The following is a 6678-nucleotide window of genomic DNA, read 5'->3' as shown; positions in this document are numbered from 1 at the left end:
AGTGGAGCTCTTAAGTCCCTCGCCCCTGTGCAGAGGAGGAAGTATAAGACCAAATCAGTAGGCCCAGTTAATGATGCTGGGGAACCAGGGCCCTCACAACCAGGAGGGGAGCCGGAGCCTGAAATCATCACCAAGTCCTTGTCGTGTGACAGTCTCCATAATCTGTGAAAGGACATTGTGCAGTGGGGGTGTGAGGCTTATGCAACCTGGTTACTTTGGGTTTGGGACCTTATGGGTACAGGTGTGCAGCTGGATAGTGGCGAGGCAAGGTATCTGGGATCCTTGACCCAGGACCCAGGTGTGGATCAGATGTTCGTGAGGGAGCCAGGGCCCCTTTCTCTCTAGGAGCGGCTTTTAATGAGTTTAAGAGAGAGGTTTGTTCACAGAGAATGCAAGAATACCATCATAGAATGTGCTGGAAGACACTTGAGGAAGGGATCCAAAAGCTGAGAGAAGTGGCAGAATTAGAGGTGTTCTTTAGAAGGGGCAGACAGCATGATAATGACCCTGACAAGGTCAAGTGCACAGGACAGATGATGTGGCACTTGGCAAAGCTAGGGCCACCCAAATACACCACCTTCGCTGCAACAATTAATGCCAAAGACAACTGAGAGACAGCGGGTTCCGTCGCCAACAGGCTCAGGAATTATGAGAGTATGGTCAATGGCCTGATGCAGGCTCATGTCTCTGCTGTGGTTAGGGACCTCAAAGAGGAGTTTAAAGAGGAGACTGGGGAGGTGAGGACAAACAGTGTGGCAGCAGTGCAAGTCACAGGCCCCCAAGTCAGAGCCCGACATCCCCCAGCTAGGGGGAGGGGGTACACCCGACAAGCTGACCTGTGGTTCTTCCTGTGTGACCATGGGGAAAACATGAGAAGGTGGGATGGGAAACCCACTTCTGTCCTGGCAGCACAGGTGCATGACCTCAAGGAGGAAAAAAGTAATCAAGGGAGTTATGCTAAAGTGAAGGTAGCTTCAGCCTCCAGTGACCGAGCTGCCAGGTATCACAGAAGGGAGTATGATACATCGGATCCCCTTGCAGGAACCTCTAGAATGTATGCCCAGGGAGGGAATGCTAACCAGGGCTAGAGGGGCCCTGCCTCTAGCCAGGAAGAGGCACGGGAGAATCAGGTCTTTTGGACAGGGTGGATCTGATGGCCTGGCACATCAAAGTCACAAAAATATGAAGCCTTAGTCGACACTGGTGCGCAGTCTACCCTAATGCCATCGGGACATGTGGGGGCAGAACCTGTTTCTGGGCACCACTGCTGGGGTGACAGGGGGATCACAGCAGTTGACCCTGTTGGAAGCCAAGGTGAGCCTGACTGGGAAGGAGTGGCAAAAGCATCCGATTGTGACTGGCCCAGAGGCCTCTTGTATTCTGGGCATAGACTTCCTTTGGAACGGCTATTACCAAGATGCAAAAGGGACTCAGGTGGGTGTTTGGGATAACTGTTGTGGAGGCAGAAGGCATTAAACAATTAAGACCTTGCCTGGACTATCAGAGAATCCTTCTGCAGTTGGGCTCCTGAAGGTGGAAGAGCAATGTGTCCCAATTGCCACCTCGATGGTGCACTGCTGGCAGTATCAGACTAATTCAGATCCTGTGATCCCCATCCACAAGATGATCCACTCTCTGAGAGCCAAGGGGTGGTCAGCAAGACCCACTCACCCTTCAACAGCCCCATTTGGCCTGTGCAAAAGTCTGACGGGAAATGGAGATTGACCGTGGACTATCGTGCCTTGAATGAAAGTAACTCCACCACTGAGTGCTGCCGTGCCAGATGTGCTGGAGCTCCAGTACAAGCTGGAGTCCAAAGCAGCGAAGTGGTACGCCACTACTGACATTGCTAATGCATTTTTCTCCATTCCTCTGGCAGCAGAGTGCAGGCCTCAGTTTGCCTTCACCTGGAGGGGCGTGCAGTATACCTGGAACCGACTGCCCCAGGGGTGGAAGCACAGTCCCACCATCTGCCATGGGCTGATCCAGACTGTACTGGAAAAGGGTGAGGCTCCAGAACATCTGCAGTACATTGATGACATCATTGTGTGGGGGAACACGGCATCGGAGGTATTTGAGAAGGGAGAGAAAATCATCCAGATTCTCCTGGAAGCTGGCTTTGCCGTCAAAAAGAGCAAAGTCAAGGGACCTGCCTGAGAGATCCAATTCTTGGGAGTAAAGTGGCAAGACTGACAGTGTCAGATTCCCACCGAGGTCATCAATAACATCACTGCGATGTCCCCACCAACCAGCAAATAGGAAATGCAAGCTTTCGTAGGCGCCATAGGTTTTTGGAGAATGCACATCCCTGACTACAGCCAGATTGTGAGCCCCCTCTACCTGGTTACCCGCAAGAAGAACGATTTCCACTGGGGCCCTGAACAGCAACAAGCCTTCACCCAGATCAAACAGGAAATCGCTCATGCCGTAGCCCTTGGCCCAGCCAGGACGGGACCAGAGGTGAAGAACGTGCTGTACTCTGCAGCCGAGAACAATGGTCTGTCCTGGAGCCTTTGGCAGAAGGTGCCTGGTGAGACTTGGGGCCAACCACTGGGATTCTGAAGCCAAAGCTACAGAGGATCTGAAGCCAACTACACCCCAACAGAGAAGGAAATCTTGGCTGCCTATGAAGGAGTTAAAGCCGCCTCAGAGGGGATCAGCACGGAAGCACAACTCGTCCTGGCACCCCGACTACTGGTGAAGCTCTGCTTGTGGTAGTGGCCATTGTACTGGAGCCTTTCTAACACCCTACCTCACTGGGGGGGCCCTTTCACCATCTGCTCAGATGCCTCAGGGGGAACCCAGGGCCCTTTTCCCCTCCAGGGGAGCCTCTCCCAGCCACTGCCCAGCCCTGCCCTGGCCTCTGCTATTGCTCTGGTATTTTTTGCTACACTGTGGCCCTGCAGCCCCTGCCTGCCAGGATGCCCTGTGGTTCCAGCTACCACTGTGGCACTTCTGTGGAGTTTCTGATGTATCTTGTTTACCACTCTGGGATTTTGCTTGTCCCTGCTGTTCCAGCTTGCTGCTTCCAAGGTTGCTGCTACAGCTGATTTTGTTAGTCGGAGGGGCACCGGGACTGGCTGCCCTGTGAGTTGTAAAGCAAGCCCCTTTTCCATCCCTTCTGCTGGCATGTCTGCTGTTGTCCATGAGGAGAAAGATGGCCGAGCTGGCGCCACAGCGCCTCCTGCAGGCACAAGGGAACCATTGCAGGTGCCCTGCCCGGCCGGGAGCCACCAGCGCCCCTGGCAGCCACGAGCACAGCTTCACTGAGGGGAAAGGGCCTGCGGCCGGGAGAGGCTGGTACTGGGTTCTGCTTCTCTTTGTTCTTGCTGCCCATGTTGTTGTTTGTTTGCACTGTTGCACATACTAGTAAAGAACTGTTATTCCTTTTTCCTTATCTTTGCCTGAAAACCTCTTAATTTCAAAGTTATAATGATTTGGAGGGAAGGGGGTCACATTCTCCATTCCAGGCAGGTCCCACAGACACCTGTCTTTCAAACCAAAACAAGCTGACAGTTAATTTGATGCCTTAACAATTTATTAAAAATGTAATGAAGAAGTCATGTGTTGGGGAGGATGAAAGTTTGGTAAGAAAGTTTCACAGATATGTAGGCTTGGCAGAAAGATCTATGAGTGTTGAAACTGAGGATGAGATAGAAATGAAAGAAAGTTTTGATATAGAGTAAAAGATGTTTTGCTGAAACACTGATTTCTGAGTAACTGAGAAGGCAAAGGTTGGAGATGAGTTGTAAGGAGATTTTTATGAATAGGACAAAGGTATGTGACTACAAACAAGAACATGTTTTTCACCAAGTAAATAAGTCTCAAGAAGAGCATAAGTAAATAGAAAACATGTCTTTACCAAAAAGCAGGCAAACAAGAAATGCTGATGTAGGAAGAAGAAAGGTCTGAGAATTTTCCACTGTAAGCTTAAATTGTAACTTACTTACTCTTGTGATTGGATAATAATGATATGGTAATAATGACAATGATATAATGGTAATAATGATATTGGATAATAATGATATACCATAATATGGTAATTGTAGTAGTTATGATAGGCTATAGGCAAATGTAAAGGTATTGTGTAGGTGCTTATTGGTTGATATGTATTAAGATACTCTGCGAAGAAAAGTATATAATGCTTTGTAACTTGAACAGAAAGTGGCTTCAGGTATGCCTGGCAGCTGTAGGGCTGGCTCTGGATACCCACTCCCTGAAATGCTGTAACTTCACCTATGCAATAAACAGCTTTCAAGAGAGCCGCCTGAAGTCCAGACATCCTTCATGAAACTTTCTCCTATAGTCATGAATATGTAGTCGAAAGAAAACAGAGTTGTTCACTGGAGTTTGGAAGGGTAGCTGCAGAGGTCTCTGGTGAAGGGTGGGAGACCATCAGCAGCAGAAGACATGATGTTGACAGCTCCTTCCGGATGCTCTACCTGCACAGATGCTGTCACTCAGCTGTTGGGTTTCCAGTGCACCTTGGGTGCTTGGCCTTTCTCTGTCTGTCATAATGCAGAGTGTTTTGGTTCATCAAGACTCTTCTGCTCCTGGGCTCTGCCTTTCACAATCACCCGCACTTTCTTCTGAGTCAGCTTCAGGTTAGGAATCCTAGGAAGAAAGGGACAGGTATTAGCCAGACACATTTCCAGCCAGCTGCTTTTCTGTCTCCTTGCAGAGCACACAGAGTTGCATCCTCTCTCTGTGCAAGCAGTGAGCAGCAAAGTAAACAACTGCACTCACTGTGGGGAGGCTGCAGAGGTGGAAGGGCAGGAATATGACCAGTTAAGTGCCTGGGGACCAACTGCAGCACACGATGTTCTGTGTAGAGAAGCAGGCCTTGCTTGTCCCAAAAGGAAGCAGAGCTAGGGACTGGCTGGTTCCTTGACAGCCATTCTGGATCTCTCATTCCAGATTTTGCAACCCTCCAGGAGTTTAATGTTTCATACAGTGTCTTTTCCCAGTGTCTCCCTACTTGCTTTTACCAAGGCCAGATGATGATCTTTCTGTGCTCCTGTATGTTGGGTGTTTCTGCTGCCTCTCTGGGGCTGCTTGTCTTCAGGCCCACCCTCCCATCCCAGTCAGAGGGACTGAAGGGGGGGTATTAGGGGGATGAACCAGGTGGCGCCCAGCAACAGGACAAGAGGCAACGGGCAGAACCTGAACAGGAAGTTCCACCTGAACCTGAGGAAGAACCTCTTTCCTGTGCAGGTGACAGGTTGCCCAATGAGGGTGTGGAGTGTCCCTCACTGGAATGATTCCAGAGCCTTCTGGAAACAATCCTGTGCCATGTCCTCTGGGATGACCCCGCTTGAGCAGGGAAGCGGGACCAGATGACCTACTGTGGTCCCTTTCCAACCTGTCCCACCCTGTGATTCAATGATACCCATCAGTAGCACAAGTTGACAAGTGCCCAGACATTTCCCACCTGCACAACAGGGTGGTCTTAAACTTCCCCGCACACTCCAGGGAGAACAGCACATGAAAAGTCTGCTTCTGGCCAGGAGTGATGGTGCCCTGGTAGGGGTTGATGGAGAACAGGTCATGGACGACATCTGGGAAGATTTCCAGGGAGGAACTAACACACTGCAGAGAGAGGTGCTTTTGCCTCGAGAAGTGTAGCTTCTGCTGCTTGGACTGCTGCTCTGCTCCTCGGAAGGTTGCTGCTGCTGCTGAGGGAAGTGTTGTTCCTTGGAGCGGTGCTGCTTCTTGGAACGCTGCTGCTCCTTGGAAGGCTGCTGCTGAGAGAGGTGCCCTTCCTTGGAGGGGGGCTGCTTCTTGGAACGCTTCTGCTGCTTGGAAGGCTGTGAATCACGCCGAAACCGGGCCAGGAGACACTTCAGAGACAGAGTCAGAGAAGTGGGTATTTGCTTTATTCGGCATGCCAGGTGTGTGGGGATCGCTCCTCCAAACACACACACCACAGTATTAAGGGTTAAATTATGAATATTCATCACATTCCTTGGGACAGGCATCGTTATACAAATTATTTCTCAGAAGTCATTAATATCATTAGCATACGGGTCACGCCTGCGCTGTGTGTCCTGGTGGTCGCAGTGAGGAAGGCCTCTCCTCTTCCTCGGGGCTCTTTCTGATGAAGACCAGTAGTCATCCTTGCAGTGCACTTTTCATCTTTCTCCCTGGGCATGCGTAGTCCTTTGAGGAATGATTCAGCAGTCTCTGAGATAATCCTTGTCCCCTCTATCTTAACAAGATTAGGGTGAATTCGGCTTCCTGGGTTTTGTAATTAACATCTGCTATCTGAACTAACATTTGCTGTCTCCCAATAGTTAACTTGTGCTTACATGAGTTAGTTATTGACTGCCCTTTCCTCAGCTGCTGTGCGGAAGGCTGCTTCTGCTGCTTGGAAGGTTGCTGCTGCTGCTGAGAGAGGTGCTGTTCCTTGGAGCGGTGCCATTCCTTGGAATGGTGCTGCTTTTTGGAATGCTTTTTCTTGGAATCCAGCTGCATCTCCTCAGAATGCTGCTGCTGCTCGGAGTCCTGTGGCTGTTGGTTAATGTACTCCACAAGCTTCTTGAATTCACCCTGCTCCAGCAGCTGCTTGAAATGGTTCAGGTCCTGCTGGCACTGCTGGTGCCTCCTGCTGTGCCTGCGCAATCTCCTGCTGCCACTTCTCATAATCCCTGTACACCTCATACTGCTCCAGCATCTTCT

The sequence above is a fragment of the Aphelocoma coerulescens genome, chromosome 11, assembly GCF_041296385.1.
Source record: "Aphelocoma coerulescens isolate FSJ_1873_10779 chromosome 11, UR_Acoe_1.0, whole genome shotgun sequence".
NCBI lineage: Eukaryota > Metazoa > Chordata > Aves > Passeriformes > Corvidae > Aphelocoma > Aphelocoma coerulescens.
The sequence above is the reverse complement of the archived record's forward strand: the minus strand, read 5'-3'. Positions refer to the sequence as shown.